The 6,184-nt window shown below is 42.2% G+C and overlaps 1 long non-coding RNA gene across 1 annotated transcript; it reads left to right on the forward strand.

Moving 5' to 3' along the window:
* The first annotated feature begins 2,385 nt into the window (after positions 1-2,385).
* Positions 2,386-5,198, forward strand: LOC311444773. The gene is made up of 3 exons (XR_014698054.1): positions 2,386-2,526; positions 3,157-3,396; positions 4,297-5,198. It is a non-coding gene; the product is annotated as an uncharacterized lncRNA (long non-coding RNA).
* Positions 5,199-6,184: the final 986 nt, after the last annotated feature.

Here is a 6,184-nt window from a genome sequence, read left to right on the forward strand (position 1 = left end):
TTGCTTTCTATGTAAAGGTATCTCCAAGGTGAACCCAAGAACTGAGCTTGTGGCACTTTCCTTTATCTCTAGAGCACCACTTAGACCAGGGGAAAGGGCTCAGGGGTTTACGGTGAGCATGGGCTTTAGCAGATCCTACTTCAGTCTCATGTTCCACCACTGCTTTTTTTTTTTTTTTTTTTTTTTTTTAAACATAGATTTAGGTAAGTCACTTCACTCCAAGTAATTAAAAATACGTGGGTACCACTTTGTTTGGTATTGTAATGCCTTGTGCCTAGGCAACTTGGGAATTTAAGTCCTGAGCCTCTAGAAGCAGTCTGGCTACACAAGAGTCATTAAGGAAGGAAGGATGGCCTTGGGGAATTGGGAAATAAACCCCACTGAATCATCAGAACTGCCCACAAATGACCTGATGGGAAAGAGGTTCGGACAATAAAGCAGCTGCCCCACATATCTGCCTGGCCTGGTAGAAGGAAGAGGCAGCTCCCTCCACCAGAGTAGCCATGAACCCTCTCCCAGATGGCTGCATGTACCGTAACTCATCCCACACCAGCTGAAACCATCGCGTGCTCATGCCCTCCTTTGTGTCCCCTGCATGCCTCCAGCTCTTCTGTGTGTGCACGCTCTGTGTCATCCCTGCCCACTGTAGGAGAATAGATTTAACTTTCTGGTCTCTGCCAGTGACCATTTCTTTGGCATGTTCTGCGTGAGCTGGAAGAGCTCAGATAACAAAGATCTGCCTGCATGCAATGTGCTGGGCTTTACTCGACTCTTTCTAAAAGTTACTTGAGATCTAAGGCCAGGCTGAATTAATCCATTCCTCACAAAATATTAGATTTATGTCCCTAAACTCTTTTTGAAGTCTTTTACTGAAATCTAGGCCACAAAACACTTCACATGACTATGCCAGTAATGTCTGTAAGTGTTCACTCTAGTGAAAGGACTGAAAAAAAAAATGCAATTCCTTCCTAGCTACTCACTCTGCTGTCTGCCTCTCCCCTTGTGCGCAGAAACACAGTCAAGTGATGAGATCATGTGCGTTTTAGTGACAAATACATCTGAGCTAATGCAGGAAGACGTTGTAGTCAAGATGGATATGACCCACTGAAGCAGTAGCATCAGATCTTACACCACTGGGAACTACATCTCATAATTTTCTACAATAAATAGAAGCTCCAGAGTGGAGTCAGCTCAGCAAGAAGTATCAAAAACCTACATACAGAAAGCCCAAACCATCTCCTAGCTAGTCAGTTTACATCACAGTTGGCATGGTTGAACTGATGGGTAGGGTGATCTGCCAGCTGGAAAGATAGGTGTGCAGCTATAAATGACCTGTAAAAAATGTCAGAAATAGGCCATCTGCCATGTGAATTTTCTTGAAAATTACTTGTAGGGGTGCTGCTGAACTGCCTGTAGATCCTCAGGGATCCAGCTGATTACTTGGAGAGGAAGAACTGCCTGGTGACATCTTCCTGCCTGTGAGAGGTAATGACTTGACTGGCTTTGTGTTGTGTACAACCATACTTCAAGGATCCTGGCTTGTCTTCTTAGTCCTTCTTTTACAATAAAAAGTTATAAACCTGTCTAAATGGACCAGCAGTAACTGTAGCTGGGCTGGACTAGCAGCATACATTTGGCATTCAGGTTTCTATTTAGGGAAGGGCCTGCAAGGAAAGGCATTGTATAGCACAATTTGGGAAAGAGTTAAAGCTGAATGTTATGTTATATCCTTAGTGCTTCCAATAAAGACAAACAGTGGACGATAGATAAGAGTTTGCATGATCTCAGTAGAGAATGATGAGAAGTTTTAGGATTCTGTAACAGAAATGGATCCCAGAACATAGCGAGAGAGGGGTTATTTGAAGTGTCACCATGTTTAGATATCCAGTCGGAATCCCTATCCAGAGGAAAACACCTCTGTAATATCTGGTCTTTTATGACTCCAGCAAATCTCTAAGTTCATCACTGTCTTTGCAGAAAAAGGTCCTTAAGGTAATAATGCAAAACATCTATTTAAACAAGACAGAAACAGCTCTAGACCTGAAAAGCTTCTTGTACAGACACCAGGTTCGCAGCCATCTTACCAGACACCTTGCTGACTGCTGCAGTGCTTATGTACACAGAGCTAGATTTTGGGGGTGGGAGAGCTTGTGTTATGGCAGCTCAGTGGCCTTCATTTGCAATGCAAAATGTGTCAGAATTGTTTTTTTTTTAATCTGATACTGCAGATTACACAGCAGTTTTGACCCTCATAAAAAGAACTTTCTTCTTGATCTTTCAACTGAGCCGGTCTTAAACTTTCCCAGCAGGGCACACTGATGAAAACAGGATGTGATAGTAAGTTCTGCTTTCTGTACAAATCCAGACTTGCACATTAGCTAAACCATATTTGCTGCAGGGGAAGAATTGTTGATATTTTTTTTTCCTTTCCCATCTGTTTTGTCTTTTCTCCAGGGCATCCATTCTAACATCTAATCCTAACACTCCGAGCAACAACACCAGTGCACGCCTGACGCCACCAGTGAGGTAGGGAACTTATCGGGAACATCGGCAGCAGCCAGAACTTTAGCCTCTGAGCAAAGTTACTCAGTGGCCATCAAAAGATCTACACCAAAGGTTTTCTTTTTCAACTTCCACCAAAGGGTGTTTGTTTTTATCCGCTCCTTTTCTTTCCTCGGTAGCAGCAGAGACGTTTTGAATAAAGCGAGGGGGATACTTCTGATTGTTTGGATTCAGTTCAAGAAGGACAGATTTATATGTTTACCCTGGAAATGACTTATTGAATCATACTTGAATGCAGAGCCAGGGAGCCCCTTTGCCTCCACCCCCCAGCCAGTCCTCAGGGCTCTGCCACAAGTGGTTTTAATTATAAGCAGGAGCCGCTGCAGTGTTTTCTCCTTTACTACAGTATTTTTCATTATGCAGGCTGGAGAAAGACTAGGAAAATCAGCCTCTGTTAAGGAAGGAGTTGATTAAAATTATTGGGGAAAAAAAATCAATTTTAAACTCTTAAATGTGTAGTCGTGTTAAAGACATGATGGTGGGGGGTGAGCAGAGACTTACCTGTGTCTACAGGGCAGCAATTTGATATAACAAGGATTAATTGACTATGGACCTCGAAACTCAGTTTGGATCCTTGATGTGTCTCTGCCCTAGGTTCTCTCCTGCCATTCAGGTGTATTTATTTGGTGTGATTATTTGGTGGCAATCCTACCGAGGAATGCTTCTGCTTGCCAGCTCAGTACCTCGGTGCTGCCTGACCCTGGGCCAGCCGAGTGTAAGCAAGAAACTGCTTCTAGAGGGATGAAGATGCTGAGAAAAGTCCCCTTCAGATTCAGCTTTCCTTGGGCTTTATTTTTTCACGCCTTCAGTACCAGAGGGTTAATCAAATCCAAAGTACTTCTCTTGTTTTTGTCGTGTCACTATAAAGCACTTGGGAGGAATACCAGAATGCAAATGCTCACTCTGTTGCCTGGAGGGAGAGAAGACAGAGCTCCCATGGGTGAAGAAATAATTGCTACTTTTTGGTGACAAAAATATTCATCCCACTAACTTGCTGAGCGACAGTGCTTTCGCAAGGCGTTCTTGCCAGCTCTATTCATGTCGTATTTGCTCTGCCATCAGGGATTAGAGCCCAACTGCCTCCTCAGCAAACCAGCCTGGTGGTTATATCTCCTGCTAAAAAAGCCGTGACACCAGCAGGGAGATCAGCCCTGTGCACATCGGGTCTGCTCACCTAATTCCTACCTGTGAATGGCACAACAGCCTCTGGGCAAAGGAGGCTGCTTGCTGCAGACCCCAGGGGCCCATGGGTTGCTGTCAGCATCTCTGCACTGACTTTTGCCCCTCAGAATTGTCCTAATAAATCCCCCAAATTGTATCACCACTTGGAGGAATTTCTACCTCTACAACCTCTCAGTCTCTATCAGTCTGACAGGCTGATATATACTGAATTATGGGTGGTTTTGCACATTTGTTTGTGCCTTTCTTCAGCTTTCTCCTTTTCTTTTTCATCTCTCAGTCCTGCAGTTTGAGTTAATTTAAATGAAGCTTTACTGAGTGATATCCTGTTTTATATTATATTTGAACTTTATTGGGATGAGGAGAGAGATGATGAAGCTGAACAGTGAAATTCTGAGGTTTCCACGGGAATTCCTGGTCCAGGGTTCACGCACCCCTCCCAGAGCAGTCAGTCAGGAGATCATCTCTGATGCATGAGACATGGAACAGTCACCTTTCCACAAAAAGAAACTCTCCTAAATTCATATATTTTCTCTTTTGATATTTTCTTTTCAGATGTGGCTTTGGATGAGAAAACCCAAATCTGTGTTTGTTTGTTTGTTTTGTTTTGTTTTGTTTTTAAAGAAAACTCAACAATTAGCAGATATAATCACTTAGGATATTGAGCAAGGAACCATTTACCCAACTGGAACCACTTGAATTGTCCTCCAGATGTACCTAGAGCATCTCTGTCATGTTAAGTGGAACTTCCTGGGGCAGAAAAGACCAACTGGCATGTTTCTCACAGAAACAGCATTGAAGAAGCTCTTGTAGAGGTATTTTCAGTCTAACAGCAAAGCTTGGAGCAGTGTGACATTTCTCAAGCAGTGTGACATTTCTTGAGTTGGGTGGGATGAATGATGTTTTATTAATCACTGCTTTTGGCGTTACATCACTGTCTATGAAATTGAAAAACAGAGTATGCTGTGTAGTTTCAGTAGGTTTTACCATCAAATTGCGCAAGTCATCGGTGGTAGGGGAGTGGAATAGGCCATCCTCATGGGCTAGTCCAGTGCATTTTTTTGTGCTACCTAATGCCTTTTTCATCTGAAAGTGGCTGTACCTAAATCACACTGAAAATTACGCAACTGCAGAATTGTGTCATTGACTTCATCTTTACCAACAGTGTTGCTGAATACGTAGTCTGTCCCAGCAAAAGATTTGTGTTTTTCATGTGTTAGAATCAGGCATAGTACTGCTAGAATGAGGCCTGTTAAAAAGCCAGTGACTTTTTAAATAAAGAACATTATGGTGTTTTGTTGTCGTTGTTTTAAAAAAAACTTGTGGCATTTGTGAGTGTAATATACCTAGCAACACTCAGCCAATTGCCATCATCTTCCACTGTTATGAGGTAAAACTGGCCATTTTCAAACATGACCTTTGCCCATTCTTGGACATGGCACAAATACAGTAAAATTAATACCAAAAGAATGGATGAATTCTTTGAGGGATCCAAGCTATTCACCACCGGGTACCCGGATCCAGCTGGCTGCCCTCTGCAGCAGGGGGTCTTCATACATGTGGGCTATTGTGGAAGGAGCAATTCTGTATACAAAACAAGACAGGATCCTGCAGCAGATGCTGGAAATTTCTTGCCAACCCTTAGCCCAGAGAGGCCATCTGAGCACTTGGAGCCAGTTCTTGTTCCTGTTGAAGTTAATAGATTTTGGCATCATTCTCAATGGGCAGTGTAATCAATCTTCCAGGGGGGTTTCTCCCACATGTGTGATTAAGTTTGTGTACAAGCTCCTGAGTCAGTTTTCATCGGCCATTTCTTTAATTAAGTTTGTATTTTTCAGACATGCAAAATAAACATTGATTTCCTTTGTTAAATGGAGAGCAATAAAGTGGGGTTGCATACTTTTATTATTAGGAAATAGTATAATGCTCAAAATTTAAAAGCATGCAGTTTAGTATGCTGTACATCTAAGCCTGGGATGAAAACATCCCATTACTGATATCAGAAAAGACTTTGCACAATAGTATTCATTTACATATGTATTTACATGCATACATGAAGCAAGATGTGGCTAGCCCATAAAAATGTAGAGAATGATACATCGGGAAAAACAATATATAAAATGATAATCTTCTCCATCTACAATATTCAGCTACATCTGTGTTGGATCAGAGTTTGGCTGCTGAGGATGAACTTTCAGAATATGTTGTTCCCATTTTTGTTTCTTTAGGGAATTGGGGAGCTTTTCCTCTGAATTTTCATGAGTTCTTCATTTCATATTGCAAAGAGCTGGGCAATTACAGAGTTATGATGTGGTAGATACTTAGGCAGGAGAAAATGCTAAATGGCTTCTTCTTTTTCACATATTTGTAAACTTTATGCACTCACAAGGACTTGAGCACAAAGCTGCTAAGTATATAACCAGTAGATGGCAGGGACGCAGGT

This window comes from Aythya ferina, assembly GCF_964211825.1.
Source record: "Aythya ferina genome assembly, chromosome: 14".
NCBI lineage: Eukaryota > Metazoa > Chordata > Aves > Anseriformes > Anatidae > Aythya > Aythya ferina.